This window comes from Talpa occidentalis, unplaced genomic scaffold, assembly GCF_014898055.3.
Source record: "Talpa occidentalis isolate TD23 unplaced genomic scaffold, MPIMG_talOcc4v2.1 talOcc4.6, whole genome shotgun sequence".
In the NCBI taxonomy this organism is placed as follows: domain Eukaryota; kingdom Metazoa; phylum Chordata; class Mammalia; order Eulipotyphla; family Talpidae; genus Talpa; species Talpa occidentalis.
This window is the reverse complement of record NW_023604972.1, coordinates 134,930,111-134,951,738: the sequence shown is the minus strand read 5'-3', so window position 1 is coordinate 134,951,738 and position 21,628 is coordinate 134,930,111. Positions and strand designations below refer to the sequence as shown.

The window sequence follows — 21,628 nt, the reverse complement described above, 5'->3', positions numbered from 1 at the left end:
TGGGGCTCTTAAGGGGACCCTTTTCTATCCCTAACACTTTCAGCCATTTTCACTATCACTTAGGTTTAGGTAGAAATTAAGGAATTTGATAGGCATCTTAACTTCAATGAGAAGCAACCATTTAAAGTCACTGAGTGGAATTTCAGAGAATAGATGCACAAAGTGGCGAGATGTGTAGTTTAGACAGAAGGAAAGACAAATGATTCACATTTGGGATATTAAGAGAGAAGTCAAATTGATTTATTACAAAATTTTAGTGTTTCAATATGAATCTATTTCTCTGAATGCCCCTCTGTGCTAATACTGAGATGCCTTGTAAGAATTGCTGTTTCCAAAAGGAAATTCAAATTTGAAATATATATAAATAGGTTTGTGAAACTTCAAAGTTCGCAGTGAAGCAAAAATGCAATGAATTCTAGGAATTTGATGTGCCTTTAAATTTTCCATTCTGGATATTATGTCTATGGAAATCTAACAGACTGAACAATTCAATCTTGACTTATTTAATTTGCATTATATCTTACATCCAAACATCAGGGCATAGGATACCTTTATAAATAATTTCATAAACTCTCCTTCCACGGATCTTTTGATGTGATGGACTATGTGAGTTCCACATTCATTTACAATGAAATACCTTCCTGTTTCCAGTTACATTTCTACCTCTTTTGGCTTTAGTCACTTTCCTCATTTTTAGCAAAGAATATTCCTTCTTAGGCTCACAATGTTACATCATTTTCTCATATGCATAAGAATATTTCCATAAATGTCAAGCAAAGAACGGATAGAAAGAGAGGATAGGTATACCATGTATATTAATTCTGCTGCCGTTAGTCTCAGTTGATTGCCCCAAGTTCTTTAAGCTGAAGGGACTCATTTCTACCTTATTTATTATCTGGCAAAAGGTTTAAAAACAATCTTAGTTCCTGATGCAGTCTGAAATCCAGCAGCATATATCAGTGGATGACTCCCCCATGCCCTCCTAAACATCAAAAAGAAAAGCCAACAGAGCAGGAAATTCAGGTGAATACTCACTGTGCCTGGGTGTAGATTTGCGTGGATTTGTTCAATGCTTATGTCCACTTTGCAGGCAACCATTCCACAACCCCTCTTTTTTGCCTTTCTAGTTTGTTGATGTGGTTAAATGATTTAGATTTAGCTTATACTTGCTTACTCTCAAGACTATACCCCACTTTGTGTGAGTACATATTTGGGTAATTTTATTCTGTTTAAAAATGGTTTTATAAACAAAAGCGATATCATTTCTGTTTGAATCATTGTGATTATGAATTTTAAGCAGTTTGAAATGAAATGTCCTTAGTAATTTACTTTCTGACTCATTCATCTAGCTCCAGCCATTTCTAGCAACTTTCCCCATGGGTTCCATTGCACTCTGCTCTTTGCCTTAGAAGATGTTTTGTTCAAGATGGTAAGTGCTTGGCTTCCTGTAAGGCTGAGTGTCCTTGAAGTCAGAGGCTGTGACAAATAAAACTGAACAGCTAACCCTAGCAATTGGGGTCTCAGTGGCTGGAAAATTGGGCAATTGATAGTATCAGTTAAAACTTCCCTTTTAGTGCAGGGTAATTATTTTTCTAACATGAGACATGTAAATGCATCTTATTCAATTTCAGGCAGACAGTCTCTTCCTTTAATTAAATAGCTAGCACTGCAATATAAAAAGAAACAGAGAATAAATATTTGGGGCATAATGAGCATCCCAGATGGGTGTCTGAAAATAAGATACGTAATTCTTAAGTAAGTGATTTATGTGGTGATTTGAAATATGTACTCAAGAGATAGAGTGATGGACGCTTCTATTATAGAGTTATTAATTTCTCAATTAATGTGGCCAATTATAAAATCACTTTTCATTTTTATTGATCTTCCCCCGTGGTTACTAATTGAATATAGAATTCTTTGAGAAACAGAATTATGTGAAGTGTGATTGTTCACACAATAAATGCATTTTTACAAAACACCTTAAATATTGCTCTATCATTTTATGAGAAAATTAGACCCTTACATGAAAAAAAACTGGGAAAATGGCAATGCAGGTTCATTTCACTGCTAATTTATTCTCTGGCAAGTTGGGGACTACTGAGAAGATACACTTTTCATAATTGAACCAGAATATAATTGTTAGGTTTTAATTCATGTTTCCTCAGTTTTGAAAACATAACCATAATCTGTGATTTTTTGTGAATTTATACAGTATTTACATAATAGAAAACTTTAGTAGAAAGTTTTCCATTGTTCATTCCACTTAGTAACTGCTCTCCTTTGACAAACAGCTCTGTGACTTCGATAACTGTGTGGATAACTCGTGAAATCATCCTTCAATTCTTTAGCCTTTCTAATTTTTCCTTTACCAAAGGACAATTTAGTCCTTTAATGTCAATGGTTCCTAAGCATTCCGCTGAGAGGAAGCTCTATATTCCTGACCTGCTCCCATCTCTTCAATGCAGTGGGTGTTTTTAATTTTCCACTCTAAAATTATGTTGCATCACTTACTCTTAAAAATGCTTGTCCTTAGGAAATATTCTGAATGTGGCTTTATGAAAGGAGATGTCTCTGCATTTCAAAATGTTATGCATCCTCTTGATTCTTTCTCCATAGGTTTTGCCTTTTATGTATCGGTCCCAGGAGGAAGACAGTATCCAGGTCTCCAAGGAAAGCAACTTGAAATTCCGACCCACAAACACTGCATTTTGAGTGAAAGTGGAATTGTAAGTAGCATTAGACATGCATATTAACACTAATTTAAACTGTACAGGTTGTTCCTGAAATACTTGACTTTTTAAAAAGGTCACTGTACGGCAGGATCGCAATTCGAAACACGTATTTCCATAAAATATAACGAACCAAATTGTCTATATTTTATGTACTGCTCGTGTTTTCACATCAGCCCACAAAACTTACTTTCCTAATAATGTATCTAAACGAGTGTACTCACATTACTAGATGGGATTTATCAAAAGTGAATAGTATGAGGTAGAGAAACCTCTCACTTTTTATTGCTAGTCGTAGAAACATTTTATTTTACTGTAACTTCTTATATCTTTTTTTATTAAGGTAACTGGCTTACAACACATTTTACCTATTTCAGTACTCCTGTCTGATATCCCAGTTTTTCCTCTTCCAATACCCCAAAGACTATACCTACGTCTTTGCTCCAAATGTGTTTCCCTGTACGTTGACCTTAAAATGATAGCTAATGTGTTGATCTCAACTTGTCAATTGGCTTCTACTGTCCTCAGCTTATCAGGAGAGAAATTTTAACATTACCTTGAATGTATCTAGAAACTGTCCATAGCGGAATTCTGTTGAATCACAAAATAAACCATATCAGCCCATTTGAGTAAATTAACTTTAGTATTTTTATACTGAGGGATAACAGACAAGCAGCCGAAGGCATCCAGCGTGCAGGTCTGGCACGCGCAGGGTGATGAGTTTACATCTGTACGCACACGCAGACACAGGGCTAACTACGACCAGACTGAGGTACAGAACATACCCAGGGTCAGATAAAAGTCCCTCATGTACTTTCTGGTCTATACAACTGTTGTCCACAAACAAAAGCAATCAGTTATTTTAACAACAAAATGGGTTTATGTAGAAACAACAGGGAAGAGGGTGCACTTGCCCAAGCCCCAGGCTAACAGCCCACCGTGCGCCTGCTGGGCCACCACCTCCTCAGTGGAAGAAATAGCATCTCTTCCTGGCATGCTGGGTCCTGGAATTTGCTGATCTCTATGTGCTTGGGCATTGTTCAGCCTCTGGACCTCATTTCAATAGGGTTTTGTGTATTAATGTTCAATACACGCACACGTGCACACAAGCACGCAGACAGGACCTGCTATTCTGACGTTCTGACTTACATGTTTTATTACATTGTCTGTGCTTGAATGGTTCTTGTACAAACATTCCAGAGGCATTTGAAATTACATTTCTTCTTCAGGGGTGTCTGAGACACCCAGTTTTGACCGATATGGTTCTGCTACTATGAGTACAAGTCCTTATGTGGATAGATACACCCTTTCATGTGCAAGTCTTTCTGGAAATAAATACACTCATTTATTTAAGGGTGAAATTGGTAGGTCATACAACAGGGCTATATTTCACTTTATTAGAAACCTGAGAGCTATTTTTCCAGTATAGTAATATTGCTTTACAGCCCAGTAAGATATGCAAGAGAGATTTTGTTTGGTTCTACATCGTTGCTGTTATTTGGCATTGTTATCATTTTAGGTACTTTGTTGGGTGTAGTGAAATTGTACTTTTTTGCTTGAGAGAGGGCATGAAAATAACAGTAGTTTTACTACATGCATGCAAAATGAAAGCGTTCCTGAGTGTTGAACACTCAATGTGCTTATATTTTGCATTATCATTATTCTTCGAGTTATCTTTATTCTTCCTGTTTTTCATATATTTGATTTTTTTTCTACATACATTTGTGGTCAGGAATTTTCTTATAATTAATGATATTTACCACTATTCCCACTCAGCAGGTCATTATTTTATGATTCTCATTGCTTATGTGCAATAATGAACTTGGACTAAGCTGTTCATATTGTCATCTCTTCAGTTAAAGTACATACAGTAAGTTTAATTGCCTTTTGAAATATTTTTTTAAGAATATTACACTATGACTTGATCCTAAAGAAAAGTTACTATGTATAGGAAAGAGCACAGAAATTGTGCAGTGGACAGATTTTTAGTAACACAAATATTCACTATAGGAGGAATATCTTCAATTGTCTTCACTTGGGGGGGGCATGCAACTTCTAATTTATTTGGTTTGTATTTTAATTTATCATTTGTGAATGAAAGAGATAAATGATAAAAATGTTTAAATAATTCTAAAAACAACTCTTCTGATGAGAACAAAATTAAAACTCTAAATTAGGAAGCATTGTCATAGTTTGTCATGTTTTTCTTGTTATGCTCCATAAAATAATGTTGCTCTGGAAAAATAAATGGCCTCTTAAATTCAATGAATGACAGCACTGCAGTCTGCTCTTAGAATCTGTTTATGCTCTTCAGTGCTCTGTGCATTTTCCCACCTCCTCCCCCCAGGACCACTTTGGGCTGGTGTCTTGGCAAAGAAATGTGAGCTCTCCATCTGGGAATGAGTGCCTATCTATTTTCTAGATAGAGGTCATTTAGCGAGTTGAAGACTGTCTGCAAGGAGCATTTAGAGAATGAAAAATTGGAGGAAATGGAAAACCTAATGGCAATCATTACTATTTGCTGTTTTTCTGGATTCATCCTGCCCATTTTTGGTGATTGTTTCACTTACTAGTGCAGCCTAATCTTGCTGACTTCAACTGTCTCAGCTGTCTGTAGTTGGGACTTACAACAGCAAGTCATCAAATCTCACCTTATTTTCAGAGGCATTTTGAAAATACATTGCTAATTTTTCTACTCCTTTGCCATGGTTCTCATTTTTCTCCTTCTGTTGGCCCATGGAGCCTGCACTTCCTATGTGTTTTTCACAGTTGGCCACATCTCCCTCTCTCACTCCATTCTGCCTGCTGTTTACCTGCACCAGACCTGGGGTGGTCACCAGGCAGCCTAATATTAATAAGTCCCCAATTTTAGTATGAAGGTAAGTGATGGAAACAGCTTGACTTGTTTCATTGCACACAGAACAATTGAGAGCACAATCTAGTTTAGCACTGGATTTTGTTTTCTTGAAGATAAGGACCCATCAGTCCAGAGACGAAGTCGCACAGTATTTCCCAAGAAGTCAAAGATATCACTTTCAAAAAAGTAAATTAGCATATGATGTACCTCATCATTGTTCGTTGGTGAATAATTTACAACAGAATACATTTGACCTTTATTTTTTTAAAGATTTTATTTATTTATACAAGAGCTGGGGTACAGGCCAGAGGTGCGGGAGGGTGAGAGGATTCACCAGAAACAGAGTGGGGAACAGAACAGGCAGATTGACTGAAATACACTGCTGAGGGGAGCAGCGGGGAGACAGGGGAGGTCTGCTGCACCATGTGGGATTCTTGCCGGCCGGCCAGGATCGAACCTGTGCTGCAGAGGCTGCAGACAGCTTCACAACTCTGTGCTCAACCTGCTGCGCCACCGGGGAGGCCCTACATTTGACCTTTAATAATATATACTGAGGGTGCATTTTATACATAAACTTCAAAATTAATCGACACCTAATATACAGGGTTGTGTGAACAGGCAGGGAAGACAGAACAGATGAGCCTTTAGCTTTTCTTGTCCATTTCTTCCACCTGTGTATTTTCTTCTAAGTAATATCTTTTTAATACTGAAATGTCTATTTTTTGGATATTCCATATAATCTTGATATAACATACTAGTTTGAAATATAGGTTGCAATTTACATAAGTCTAGGATGATCATGAATGACAATTTCATGTGTTTCAATGTAGTCCGTAGGAGACAAGGAAGCAGGATGGAGCCAGGAGACCTGGAGGAGGCACATGGAGCCGAGAGACACGTGAAGAAACTGTGCTTGCCTTTTGGTTGTGGACTGGGTGACACAGATGTAGTGGCTGCAGAATTAATAGAGTTTACTGACTGACAGTGAGAAAACCAAGTGGAGCTAACTTCAAAAAAATAAATTAATATCAAGATTCAGCTTTGTATAATCAGAGATCCAAGAGTCAAGAAGATAGCCTACGGGTCTCCCTGGTGGTGCAAGGGGTTAAGATGCAACCTAAGAAGCTATCACTAGCCAATGCCACATGAGTTCAATCCCCAGCCAGGGAGAAGCCCACATGGTGTAGCAGACTCTCCTGACTCGCCCACTGCTCCCCTCAGCAGTATATTTCAGTCAGTCTGCCTGTTCTGCTCCCCATTCTGTCTCTGGTAAATTCTCTTACTCTCCCATACATCTGACCTGTACCCTGGATCTTGCATGCATGAATTAATAAATCTTTAAAAAAAAAAAAAAAGTGTACCTCCAACAAAGGATATATACCAACATTTTAATTATGATAGTGAATAAAAAATAAAGACTATTTACAGCTCAAGTTGCTATCTAATTATCAAATTTCATTTTCATAATACAAATATATATATATCAGACATGTATATCAGACATATGATATATATCATACCTGTGACTTATTAGTAATTGGTGTAAATATCTTTAAGGTAAAAAATTATTTTTAGTTGAGAAAATAATGCTGTCAGAGTTGAGTATCTGTAACAGGAGAAATCTCACTTAACTCTCCAAAACTTATTTTCCTATCATTAAAATGATGATCCCTGCCTCCTTCACAGAGATGTTGAGCATAGATTGATGGGGTCAACAAAAGGAAATACATTTGAGAAATGCTGTCTACTCAATAGGGTATTATGCTTGTATTTTTTCCTCTTACAATTGATCTAAAGACGTTCAATACATTTGTGATTTTTTTTCCCTTTTCTATTACTTAGAGAAAACATTTGAAGCCTGAAGAAAGAAATCAACGCCAGACACTTGATCTCCCAGCTGACCAGGGGAGATGTGGCCGATCCCTCAGAATGGAGTCTGCCTCTCCTGCCCGGATGGCTCTTTTCTGCCTGATTTTTGTGTACAGGAGAGAAATGCCAAGGAGACATATTTCTGGATAATGAGTCCATCCTCTGAGGATAGGAAGAAGGGAGATGGGAGCAAATTTCTAACAGAATGCAGGCAGCGGAGGACAGAGAATCTCGCCAACATATGTGTGGACGTGATGCACCACCTCCATTTGTTTTGTGGAAATTGAAGTTAGGAAAAAGTTTGTCACTCTGGCTGGGACCTCAGCTATGTACTAGGCTTGTATTGTCAATACCTGGCGACAACTCGGACCATGTGGATACAACCAAATGGAGAGACAGCAGGTCTGGATTAAACAATGCAGTCTGGAAAATCATTCTTTCCAACAAGACCTCAGTGCAAGCACAACCTCTGTTGTGAAGTGAGACACTCCAAAAGGGAGGTGAACGGTTCTTACTGTGGATTCTTGTTAGTCCTCACCAAAACTCTATGGTCGTCATGATTTGGTGCTATTAAGATTCTATTTTCAAAACTGTGTAAACCCAATCTCAGAGTAATAAGTACATTTCTTAAGATGATTGATGCAGTGAGTTAAACCCCAACTCCAGAGTCAGACCCCCTAACCCTTTGTCAGGCTGCTTCTCCTTCCCATGTCCCCACACTGTCCCCTCCACCCTTGTGATTTTAGTGTACAATGCTACATTCCTAGTGTTTCCTCTCCTGCCCATAAGACCTAATCCCCTGAGAATAGCCGGAGGCAGCCCTCGTGGAGGCCAGCCAAGGAAGCTGGGAGAAACACTTCTGTGACCCCTAGCCTTGTGGGAGGGCAGCCTCTCCTGGGGAACAGAGCTGCCTCAGTGCAGCCAGCCCAGCCCACATGGGACAAGCAGAGAGGACCAGATGGGCAGGGAATCACTTGGGAACAGTTGCAAGACCTGCTGCTGCCTCACCTATGGCTGTAAAGGACAAGCAGTCCTAGCAGGAAGGTAACTGACAATACAGTTAGCCATGGTGACCCTTGAAACACACATGGATTGTCCCCAATTAATAATCAGTTGACCCTTTACTCCCCACACTTGCTACTGCAAATGTATTTTATCTCCCTTATGATATTTAAATAACATTTTCTTTTTATTTATTTTATGTTGTTGTAAAAATACAGCATAGAATACGTATAATAAACATGACTGTGTCCTCTGTGAGGTGTCAGATTGGCAGCGGGCTATTGGTAACTAAGTTTTGGTGGGAGTCAAATATTATACCCAGATTTTTGATGTTAGGTGGACTGGACACCCCACACCCTGAGTTGTTCTGGGATCAACTTTATTGAAGAATAAAGAACAAGAAAGAGGAAGAGGGTGGAGGGCAGGAGACAGAGACTACATGGCTTGTAAATTTCTAATGAAAAATGAACTCAAAAAAGATAAAAATGGCAAACTACTAAAAATAAAATCAGATATGTATTGTGGATTTTATATTCTCGTTTTAGATGACTTGATAACCTATTGACCAAACTGAGATATAAAATATATTTAGTGTTCAAAAACATTTTTTTCAATTCTTGACCATTAACAGGTCAAAAATACTAAACAATATTTCTGTTTATTATTAAATTTTGTATTAACTCAAAACTCCTTACTTCCAGCAGGAGAGTTCCATGACTTCCCTCTGCAACTGAGGCGTATTCGGTATAACAAAAGCTACTCTTTTAAATGTGACAATTCACAAAAGGGCATTACAAGATTGAGATCCTGTGTGTAAAAGTGTTTTCAACTTGTTCTGGAAGAAGAATGAATTTCTTGGCTGCGATAGTTGTTCCCAGGAACTATCACTTTTCTTGGCTGTTAAATGTATCTAACTGATTTGTGTCACCAAGTGTAAGTCATCCAAAGCCATAACAAAGATCACAGTACATGGTAAGCTTGATTGGAGCTATTATTTCCCCCCCCTCTGGGGATGAACCCATAACAGGTGCCTTGCTCCTAAGACATTTTCAGTCACCCCCTTTTGCCAGGAAGGTCACAGATTTCATTTTACTTATCAAACGATTTTCAGCTGGAAGGATTTTGATCCCAAATCTGCCGGACCTTCAGGAATGTTGTCTTAGATTGCATTTTAGTTTTGTTTCTCCAATGTGGTACTCAGATATTTTGTAAACTGTTATGTTTTTTATTTATTGGATAACTTTTAGGTAATAGAAGTATACAATTTTATAGGGATAGCTCCTTGCCTCAATTCTTACCTACATTCACTCCTCTGCTTACTTTTCATTCTGATACTCAATTTGTGGTGGGAAGCTTGCCTAGATTCAAAGCTTAGGTATTACTTACAAAATTATTAGCTAAAAATCTCCTCAATTTCTCTCCAATGCTAACTACCACTGTATGCTAAAATTTCTTCAAGCTAGCACCTGTTTGTTATAGAGCTAACATAGTTATGGAGTTAATCCATATATTGTATTTGATATAAGACAAGATCCAACATCTTTTAAATAGAGTAAGAAAATAAACATTTATGACCATATGTTTGATGATTAGATTCAGATATTTACTGACCATACAAAACATTTCAATGAGCAACTTCTATATTCCTGTCACCTGTCTAGGGGGGTCAAGATTCAACAATAGGCACAAGAGATAAAAATCCTTGCCTTCATTGTTTAGTGACAGAAGAATTGGCTTTTGTAAAATTCAAGGGATTGTGAGATGCTTGTAATATGCCTTCTTGGACCAAAACCAGATATTAAGATATAATTAAACTAAGACTGCAGAAAACAAAATAATCTAGTCAGATTCATGAAGAACAAAGAAGATAAGAAGGAATGAGTTCATTCCCTTTCACCTTTACCCCCATCTGCATGCAGCCATGGTATCTGATCCAGAAAAATAAAATATCACAAAACAAGTAGAAAATTGCAGATGGCACACCAAGAGAGGACAATAGGGCATGGAAATTAAAAATATCACATGATAACATTTCTCCAAAGCCACAAATTGTTATAGATACACCTTGTGAAGGGGAGGTGCGGTATCCTGCCTCCACTTACAGGCAGCCTCCTTGGACTGCAGTGCTCAGGGGGACAGGGGTTTGCTGGGGACTGTGGGTGGAGTTAGACACCAATGCTTGGTGTGTAACCGAATGCATGTGGGCTCAGATTTCCCCTCTCGCTTTTCTGGTTTCAACTTGTACCCAGAGACTTGTAGCAGATACAGAGAGGAGAGACATGTAGAATCTCTTGGAAGAGGTACTTAGAAAAAACATGTGGGTGAGAGAGATGTGGGGATGCTGCCCTTGGCAGAAGTCCCACTAGAAGTTACCTGAGGCTTGTGACATGCTATCAGGCCTCAGATGCTCCACTTTGCAGCAACCCCATTGGCTGGATATTTGCCAAACAAGGGGATGGTTTATTTTGGATGTTTTATTGGGAAAGTATTATCCTGCCTTTCTTCTCTCTCTCTCTCTCTCTCTCTCTCTCTCTCTGAACACACTAATCCTATTAAAGGTCTTTCACACTAAGAGTCCACTTGGCTTTTGTGTGGTGCATGGGTGGACACCTGTTAGAGAGTGCACCTCTTTAGAGTTTGGGGTCCTTGGGTGCCCCTCACTCATACACTAACACAATCACAAAAGAGAAAAATTAAACACACCCTCTCAATCCAAATAAATACCTTATTTAAGCTACTGCAGTTATAAAATCTTTATTCAGAAATATAACACATCTCAGAAAATAGTGAAACCAAATGAAGCAAACAAAAAAAAAAAATCAGGGAGACATTAAATAAGAATTAAACAAACTAAAAAAATAACTGAAGAAAATGAAAAAGAGATCAGTTTTGGATTAAAATACAAAATAATCAAAGGGAGATTAGATTGGCCAAAAAAATATAACAAAGACATAAAAAAAAAAAAACCTATTAAAGGTACTACAAATTTTTAAATGATTTAAAATCAGAAAACATCTATCCAGAGGATAAGGGGAAAATCCATTATATTGTTAATGGAACTCAGAAGAAGAAAAAATTGTGCTACATAAATATTTAACTGAAGACCTGAGTTTATTTTTTTTAAGATTTATATTTTTATTTATACAAGAACTGGGGTACAGACCAGAGGCGCTGGAGTGCGGGAGGATTCACCAGAGACAGAGTGGGGAGCAGAACAGGCAGATCCACTGAAATACACTGCTGAGGGGAGCAGCGGGGAGACAGGAGAGGTCTGCCTCGCCGCCATGTGGGAATCTCCCTGGAGGGCTGGAAATTGAACCCACGTTGCAGAGGCTGCGGACAGTTTCACAGAGCAGTGCTCAACCCACTGCAACACTGGGGAGGCCCCTGAGTTTATTTTTAAAGGGCCACTATGGACCTGGAAAAACTGATCTAGAGCTTTCAAGGTCATAGTAAGACATATTCTGATTAAATTATTTGATATTAACACTAAATGAAGAGTATTTTCAATGCCATATATAAGAGAAAACATCAGCGACAAAAGTCAAGTTGGTATTGCACTTAAATGAAATATACAAATTAAGAGGTTCTTCTGATAGGGGGAAGTGATGTCCTGAGCTAATCCCATACAGGCTTTGTGGACTCCACCCCCACTCCAGACTAAAGCCATCAAGACTCTGGGAAAGACAAATCCCATCACCACCAAGGGAGGGTGGCTGGGACCTGAGGGTGGAGTTGGGCAGCCAGGTTGGATATGAAAAACCAAACACGTGGGCCTTGGGCGCTCTCTGGCTCGCGATCGCTCGCCTCCTGGCTTCACGGCTCCTGGCTGGCGGCCAGCTCTCAGAGCGCCATTTTGGGATTCCTGATCGGCGGATCGGGTAGGACGCATTTAAAACTTTGTCTCCCACTTTTCTCCCAGAGCTGTCCATTTCCTCATTTCCCCTTCCCTTTGTAAACAAACCTTTTATGAACCTTTCACGTGGGCCTGCAGTAGAGCATTGATACGTCCTTTTAAGCGCGCGGGTGAGGACCCACAGTCAGGCACCCCGTTTTGTATCGGGGTTGCTCTACAACACTTCCATGTTTTCAGTAAGAGAAAAGGTGGTCTGAAGAAATATTTTATTACCAGCCAAGCTGTGATTCAAAATTCAAAGCCATAGAAAAGTTTCAGTATGCAAAAATTCATGGGATTAGATATAATTTTTGATTTAATACCAAAACAAATATGTGGATTTCTGTGTGGAAAATATAGTATTGTAACAACATGGAAATATTGCAATGTATAAACTAATAAATGTGGTTAGCAAAAAGAGAGAATAATACCTTTTTTTTTTCTCATTGTGATAGTTCTTGAGTCATAGGGGAGAAAAAATAACTCTCTCTGCATTTTGTAGGGGAGCAAAGATCTTTCAACCCAAAATATGTGTTTACAAAAGACTGACCTTATGGGAGGGGCTCTGAAGGCTGAGTGGAGGTTGCTTTTGAAAGCTATTTAAATGTAAACTTCTCTCTACAATCTCCCGGAAAGACCTAATCGCTTTTTATCTCTTTGCTATGGAATTGTAGAACTTAGGAAAGACCTAATCGCTTTTTATCTCTTTGCTATGGAATTGTAGAACTTAGGTATGCACTGTTTTTGTCAACTGTGTCTTCCTTGGTAAACTTCCTAACTGACCTCCCCTTCCTCTCCCCAGCTTCCCTGGTTTAGTGAAATTATTTAAGGTTGTATCAGAGCCTTGTGGGGCGTTACCTGGTGGTTATGTGGGTCTCTCCCCTGCAGACAGGAGGTACGTGTGTATGAAAGGTCCATGCAGGAATGGGAGCATATGGGTGGAGAAGGAGCTGGTTAAGGGTGGTACAGGACATTTCCCGAATGCGAGCCTGTGTGAATTTTAGGAGGCGAGGAGAGAAAAGAAAAAATAAGGTTATTACTAATATTGGCCCTAAGAGTGGGAGGAGCCATGACACTATAGGATTTTGAAACCTCGTTAGCGGAGAGTTGGAGGCCCCTCTTTTACTAGTAATAACATTCTTCCCTGAGGAACAGGCAGGTACCCCCCATATTCTTTGTAAGTATTTTTGCAGTGATCTAAGTGTTATAGGGCAGCTCCGATATTAAACGGGTTGCCTGGCTGTGGGTCCTCACTGACATTCTTTTTCCCCTAGCATAAGGTTTGATGGTAAAAGAAACATAACCTTATTTTTCTTTTCGCTCCTCGCCTCCTAAAATTTATACTGGCTCTCATTCGGGACATGTCCTGTACCACCTTTAACCAACTCCTTCTCCACCCATATGCTCCCATTCCTGCATGGACCTTTCAGTGTTATTATTAAACTTCTTTTTGACTTTTTCCTCTTGTTAATCTGGCTGATGTTTGCCGATTACTTGGCAGCTTAGCAGAATTCAAAGGGTTAGGGAATAATTTCCTTTGCAACCAACACCTTATGGGTTCTTCACTGAGACACTCCCTGTAATTAAAGACAGATTGACAGGAAAAAAACAAACAGAAGTTAATAATATTTGCACTCCCTGCAGACACAAAAGAGAGACCCAGGAAAATTGAGTAAGTCCCAGAAATGGCGTAAACCATTAATTTTCATCTTTAGCTAATGAGAAAAGATGTTGGGGGCAAAGGGAGTCAGCTGTGGGAGGTTAGTGGACAAGGCACAGCAGACAGAGGTATGGTTGTTTGCAGATTTAAATCTGTTGTCTTCTCACAGAAATGTATTCATTCTTCCTAAGACAGAGAGGAAGATGGCCTTACAAATGATGATTTCCTTATGAATGCAAACATCTTTTACAAAAGGGTAATTTGTAATCAGTTTTCAGAGCTTTTCCTGTCTGTGGTTTCATAGAAAAGAACCGGTTCAGGGCCTCCCCTGGTGGCCCAGCGGTTGAGCACTGGGCTGCGAGGCTGCCCGCAGCCTCTGCAGTGCTGGTTCGATCCCTGGCCACCAGTGAGAGTCCCACAAAAACAAACAAACAAACAAACAAAAAAAAAAAAACACAGGTTCAAAATAATACACCAAAGAGGCATATTTTGGGGTGGTATAGTCTGTTCCCATTTATTATAGATTTATTTCTAAATGGATATAATCTTGTGGTAGCGTAACATAGCCACGCAAGTTTCATATGAAAGTACAATTGTAAAGGAGTTATAAAGATCAATAAACATAGAAATTAAAACTATTGTTCAGGTGGCTCTGGCCCTCCCCACTGTGGTGTGTCTTTTGTGGTACAGCCACAAGAGGCAGCTTTTGGAACACTACGCAGCTGAAAGGCATGGGTGTAGCGCTCCAAATGAGAAAAAGTTAAACAACTCGTGGAAGAGGGAAGAATTGGAAGAAGCAGCACTCATTTTAATTGTGGATGAAAGCTCCTGAAAAGTGACTCAAATTCCTTAAGACAGAAATTTGCCAGGTTGGGGAGGAGGGAGAAACGTCAGGTGTCTAAGGGCACTTGGTTTTGAACTACCTCCAAGGGGGTAGCCAACAGTCAACCGTGGGCCTCTGCAGAGGTGGCAAGCTCCAGCTGGCAGAGGCTAAGTGCAGAAATTTGGAAAGGAGGCATCACAAGACCAGAAACTGGCTCCCATAGGCCTAAAGCTGGAGATGGGGATAGAAGGGATTAACATAGTTGTTAAAGCAGCTACAGAAATGAAAAATCCTTCCACTCCCAACTGCTATGCCCAGTATCAGATGCTATAGAAAAAGTATGTGGCAGCGCAGACCAGAGATGGGCTATGGATGTTGAGGGCCGCTGCAGAGAATCACAGAGCCTTACAACTCGGCCTAGTCTCTCCCTAGAAGTAATTAAACAATAGTTAACAACTCCACAAAGGGATGAACATTTCCAAAGAAAAGGAAATATGGAGATTGAGGACCATTAGAGAATCTCCTCTGGTCGTTTCAGGTTTCACCTGCTTAATCAGGTTAACAAGAGTTATCAACCCCACAGGGATGAAACCCTTCAAAGGAGAAGACTCTATCCAATCCGTGCAATTTCTGTCCTGGCAGCAGGTAGCAGCGCTCCGCCCACCTGCCTGTGCAGGTGCTGCTTTTCACCCTTCTCCCTTTGCAAAGCAGTGGAGGCTCCTCCCAAGGCTGCAGCCTGGGATTATACAGGCCTCTTTTTTAGCAAACCTGTCCCTACTATGGCAGCTCTTTCTGCCCACTTGCGTCTCTGCAAGTGTCCTTTATTCTCTCCCTTTTTATAATAAACCTGTCCTTTTAGATATAACTAAACGTCTCTGCCTGGTGGGGAAACTCATCACGTGCCACTGAAACTCACCACTTATCTCTGGTGACACTTTCCAGAGGTAACCCAAGGATCCCGCTCTCTGAACCCAGCACCTCTCCAAACATACCTCACCCCAGCACCACAGAGTGCCTGTGAGCACGTGGGCAGCCTGGAGGCCACACTGAGCACACCCAGGTGAGTAAATGACACTGAGGCCGAATCACAGCGTCAGGGGCCAGTACATCCAGCCACGGGGCTGATGCGTGCAGACAGGCACCCACCAGAGGAGGCCGAGGATGGCACTGGGATGCCTGGATGAAGTTTTAATTTTTAGCTGAAAGAGTTTCTAACTAAGTTTACTGAGGTTTTCTGGAATTGAATATAGATCATTTTTCTGTTAGGCAGCATAGAATTCAAATTAAATTGTTATGAAAAAGTTACATTTTGGAAGATTAAAATTGTGATGTGAAAATCCCCAAGTGCTACCTAAAGAAAATTAAATCTTTCCCCCACACCTACTACCATAAATAACCATCAGTAATTTTATGTGAACTTTTTAACATTTTTTTTAGATAATAGAAACAAATATGTCATATACACATTCATCTACTGGGTAGTATTTGATAAATATTTATTGAGTGCCTATTTGTTCATGCTCTGTTTTTAGTATTTGAGATGCTGTGGTGAAAAAAATAAGAAAATAATTCCTATGTGCTGATTTGTTCAGGAAGCATCTAAATTAGCACTGCCTTCAAGTCCATTGTTGGATGTGTTTTGACCAAGGAAGGGCAGCCAAACTTAAAATGCAGGAGACTTTTCAGTTCTAGGCTATTTCTAGTAATGTTGGGATTCTATTGCTTTTCCTGAAGGAAAAATAATAGGTAATTTCTCTCACTTTCTTCTTTTTATTAAAAAAAAAAATGTCCTGGGACGGTCCTGTTCTGTTCCTAACAGTGGAAGCCGATGGGGTCAGGTGGTAGGGAGAAGCTGGCATGAAGTGGGAGGCCAAACCTTGGCTGACTCAGACCAGTGACATTGTCAGTTAAGTACCATGTTTGAGGATATTACTTCTCTGGTTACCCATGGGCTTGAATGTCTTAGCTTGTTGGAATTTAATTTTTGTTTAAAAATTCTTATTTTTAATATTTGCTCTTTTTATTTTACATTCAGATTTCCTCAGTGGTTGAGTCAAGTAAAAAAAAAAACAAATCAATTTAAGTTTAAATAATTCTGAAAGTGTTTAGCTTCCAAAAATAAATAAATAAACAGGATGTGTTTATTTTGAGATTTCTTTACTAAAGCTTTGGATATCTACAAGATGAATTTGAAGAAACAAATTTAAATAGAATATATTTAAAGTTGTATTGACTATGCAAGGATACAACAATCTTACGAGCATATAAATGGGCTATCTTGGTATTTCTTGGGTTTCTTTGACAACAAGATGATATGAAAAGTAGAAAAGAATCCAATGCAAAGAAATGATATTTTCTCCTGAAGAAGTCTGTTCTCTAGCGGAATATGTCAAGTTCTAAGTGTCTGTCATTTTAGGCAGAAGTTCCCCTCCGGCTGTTAACAACCCTTTGGAGACCTGTCGAATGAATTCAAAATAATTTTAATATTATGTTGATTCATTCCTTTCAAATTTGTGTTTTCTGTTCTTTGCCGCTCCAAATTTATGTTGTGTGTTCTCATTGTGAACTATTGATTATTTTTCTTGGCAAATGATTTCCCTTGCTCACATCTCACTGTCTTATCACAATTTTAAGTTCTCGATTTATTGATTTATTACTCATTTTATTTAGCTCTATTTAGAAAACACTGAAGAAAACATTCTTCAGCTTCATGGAGTATCTTCTTTCAGAAGTTTCTTATCAGTCCCCTTAAAAATATGTTTCCATGCCCCATGCCTATATGCTGCATGCAGGCACATATTTATTGCAAGATTACATGGTTACCAGTATTTCTTTTCTATTTTGATCGTACTTTCTGGACAGGTCATTCTGGACCTTCTACTTATTCTGATATAGTAGGAGAAGACTCTACTTAAAGTTTTCTCACTCTACCTTGCTTCTTGCTTCTCTTTCATTAATTCATTCAACTGTTCATTAAAGAACCTGGAATTTATTCCAGACAATCAGTCATAACAAAAACAGACAAAATCCTTGTTGTGTACCTCACCATTCATTGGGGTGAAAGAAATAAAAAAAAGACAAGAAAAATGCATCACATTGCAGTGAAAGACCAAAGGAGAAAAATAAAGTAAACCAGACTGAACGTATGGTTGATGCTCAAGGGGAAGCTTGATTCCCCAAGGTGTCTGGAGCAGGCTTTTCCCAAGATGTGTCTCATTGCCACGCACAGCTGAGACCATGTGAGGCCCTGCAGGTTCCACAAGGAACTGTCACCATTACCTTAACTACATCGAAGAATGAGCCCAAAACAGATTTTAAAAAATAATGAACTTACTAAACTTCTTCAAGAAACTTCACGTAAATAATATTTTGCAGAATGTATGATTACAGAGATAGTAAATTCTTTGATGGTTAATGCATTTGTGAAGAGTTTTGATGTTATTCCCTCACTTTTTATGTACTTGCTGCATTATTCATTTACCCAACAAATAAATATTTCAGTGTTTGCAAGATGTTCTGCTACTTGCCACAGTTTTAGGTGATGTGAAGAATTCATATATAAATAAGATTAGGTCCCTAGTCTCAGTACTTTATATTCTAGTGAATGGGAGCAAATTTTGCCAGCCCAAAATATGTTTCTTTGGAATAAGGATTGTGTTAAACTGATTGTTTTCAAGGAAATGACATAGGAAAGGTTCTGAAAACAGAGCAGAAGGAAAAGAGAGAAGGATGGAGGGATGAAAACTCTCATTTGAAAAACAAAATTAATCATTAAATCCTATTTCTCTGGGATAAAATAAGGAAGAAACTGAGATCTTACCGCATTAAAGGGAGATGAAAAATTCACAAGGAAACATGCACACATCATAAGGACTTACTGTAAAGGGGAGGTGCTGGGTTCCCTGCCATCCAGTGAGGGACTGAGTGAGAGGTCAGGTGAAGATGCAGAAGCCTTGGAGGCACGTGGAGAAACACAGGGGGAGACAAGTGAAGAGGAACATGCTTTTGCCCCAGGTTTGAACTTGCCCCAGGGACTTGGGAGACATGGACGGAGACATGTGGATTTGAGACATTGAGAGACACATGGGAGAGACACACAGGAGGATGACCCGGGCAGCTGTATCTTAATTTGTACATTAATTTTTATCGTTTGTCCCAGACTTACCTGGTCTTTTTCTCCCTCTTTCCATGGTTCCCCACTAGAAAGTATATATGTGTATATATATTTCTCCTCTGTAGTTAAAAATAATGCATTTAATTAATTTGGAAATGGCTCGAGTTTTTCCTAATGGCAATTCCTTTTGCATTTTTATTTTGGAAAATTCCTCTATTCTCAGATCCTAAAAGAAAATAGTTTCCTTCTTTCCTACAACTTCAGGGGAAACTATTCTCAAAGGTACAGGGCCATGTTACAGTCCCTAAAACATCCCAAGAATAATCTTCTCCAGTATTGCTTGTAAGTGTCCCGTTATGGTTCTTTTATCTCCTGAGATAGTTAATCATATTCTATCCTTGACTGACCTTAACCTACTTTGTTAGGCCTTGTCCTGCATGGAGAGCATTGCTAATGATTAGAGATAATAATGAAATAATAAGAAGCAAACATATATTGTATATTCAATAAGTTGTAGGCTTTCTCTGTTTTGCACTTCACATAAATGTTATCCTATTTACTTTCACCAAAATACATGGGCAACGATAACTTTACTGATGAGACACCAAGGGATAATGGAATTGAGTAATTTCAAAGGGCAGTTTGGCCTTATGCGGTTAATTGAATGTAATTGCTCTTCTCCACCAGGCTAATGAAATCTTCTCCATCTTGCTCCTGAAGTTCATTCAATCAATGCAAATCTGAAGCCTCCAGAATCCTCGCATTCCTTGACCTTTCAAAGCCCATATTCTGATGAGGTGACCCAAGAATAAAAGGAGGAGAGGATGTTTGTAAACTTGATGCCTGTTTGCTCATGAGAAGTCATGCTGTCTTTGACATCTGATCCACTGCCCCGCTGAATAAAGACACGGGGCTAGAGCACCTGTCCAAGTTTGCTTTGCTTCTTTGGAGGGACTTAGGGAGAGCAAAGCACATCTATTGAAAGTGTGGGTTCCAATCATCTACACTGGTTCCAAGTGGATGCATTCTGTCTTTCAGATTCAATTGGAAAGTTGCGAAAAACTGGTTAAATCTAAAAACCATGAAAACTCCAAATTGAGCTAGTGAGAAGGGAGAGGCATGGCTCTGTATATTTGCCAGCAGGGAACAGTTTTTTCAGCAAAATTTTGCTTTTCTTTTCTGTCTTGGGAAAACAGCGATTGCATCACTGCAAAAAAAGTTGGTCCAACCTAGTGCTCTGAATGGCATTGCTGGGGAAACTTGTCAATAGCAAATCATTCTTCCTTCTTCAGACATCATAAAGTTAAGCATTAGGCAGGAAATGGTGCCATCTACAAACTATCAGCAGCAGCGCTTTGATAATAGCAAAAAAACCTATGGCGATCTTAACTAATATTACTTCAATTAAAAAAAACTCAATAAATTGTGGTACTTGCATTGCAAGAAAAATATGTAACTATTGACAATGAAGTGCCAATAGTAATTAATTTAATGATGATATTACCTAGAAGATGTGTGTAAGGGCCAGACTGGGCACAGGTGCAGGTTTTCTGATCCCATGCAGACCGGGTAAAGGAGGAGTCAGAGTCCTCAGTGGTTTTGCAGGTCTTTTATTGGGGTTCACCAGGCATATGGCAGGCAGGGGTGCTGGCTGGGGGGCTAGGAGGCTGGCAGGCCTCCCAGCCCCCACAAGTCTTTACTCTATCTGGGCTCTTTGGCGTTCTCTGCTTCTGCGTCGGCTTCTCCTTCAGGTTCTGCTGCTGCTGGCTGGGGCTGCTGGCGTCCCCCCGTGACACCGCCCTTAAAAAGCACAGTCTTAGCTCAGCTGAATCCCATCTACCTATGCCCACACCCTATTCCAGGTGCCCGCCATCAGGCATGCATTCAGGACAAGGATCCATCATCTATCCTGATGGCGGAAGGGCAGAAAAGCCTGATATTTTCTTTACCCTACATGTGCATAAACTATTATATCAAAAATTTAGAAGAGGAGGTGAAAGTTTGCTTTGCTTCTTTGGAGGGATTTAGGGAGAGCAAAGCAAGTCTGTTGAAAGTGTGGGTTCCAATCATTTACACTGGTTCTGCTCGGCTTCATTTGTCTACCTTGTGTTAACATACCACATTAAAAAAAAAAAAGAAAAAAAGACTTGTTCCTGATCTCCCGATGGGAGGATCACATGTTCTTTTCGCTTCATTTTATTTTTGTTCTTATGCATTTTCTAATGTTTCCATAACAAGCACTTATTACAGAGATCAGAAGAAAGAGAGGCTCAAACAACAAAAAAGAATAGAATCTGTTCTGTGTCTGCTTTTAATCTTCCAATCTAGTGTCTTCCCAGAGAGGGAAGACACAGCCACTCTGTCCTCGTCTACACCGTGCATTAATGCCACCTGCCAAGCTAATGCAAGGAGATAGGATTCTTCGCCCCCTGCCCCACTTGCCTTTAATTACCCTCCCTTAGCCTGGTGCTGCTCACACCCCCATCCTTCTGCCCTCACACACAGCCCCATAAATCAGTCCACCTGCCTAAGGAACGCTCAGTGCAACCTCGCTAACAGCAGGAGCAGCAGCAACCTTGAAGATGCCAACACTGGGCCTGTCTTTGCTCCCCCAGGAGCGAGCACCAGCCCAGGGGAAGGAGCCTTCTGGGTCAGCTCTGGACGTGCTCTGCGGAAGGA

The 21,628-nt window shown here is 39.6% G+C and overlaps 1 long non-coding RNA gene across 13 annotated transcripts in view; it reads left to right on the top strand.

Annotated features, from left to right (window-relative positions):
* LOC119261109 (uncharacterized) overlaps positions 1 to 20,141 on the top strand; it is a 35,083-nt gene extending 14,942 nt beyond the window's left edge. For 2 of the 13 annotated variants that reach the window (XR_008549258.1, XR_008549259.1), the window contains exons 2-10: positions 906 to 1,023; positions 1,350 to 1,429; positions 2,617 to 2,726; positions 4,506 to 4,599; positions 6,417 to 6,484; positions 7,429 to 7,955; positions 9,162 to 9,429; positions 15,778 to 15,895; positions 19,637 to 20,141. This is a non-coding gene — a long non-coding RNA (uncharacterized LOC119261109). Of the gene's footprint in view, positions 1 to 905; positions 1,024 to 1,349; positions 1,430 to 2,616; positions 2,727 to 4,505; positions 4,600 to 6,416; positions 6,485 to 7,428; positions 7,956 to 9,158; positions 9,430 to 15,418; positions 15,449 to 15,777; positions 15,896 to 19,636 lie in introns of those variants that run through there. The other 11 variants (XR_008549256.1, XR_008549261.1, XR_008549265.1 and 8 more) reach the window with 9 other exon arrangements.
* Positions 20,142 to 21,628: the final 1,487 nt, after the last annotated feature.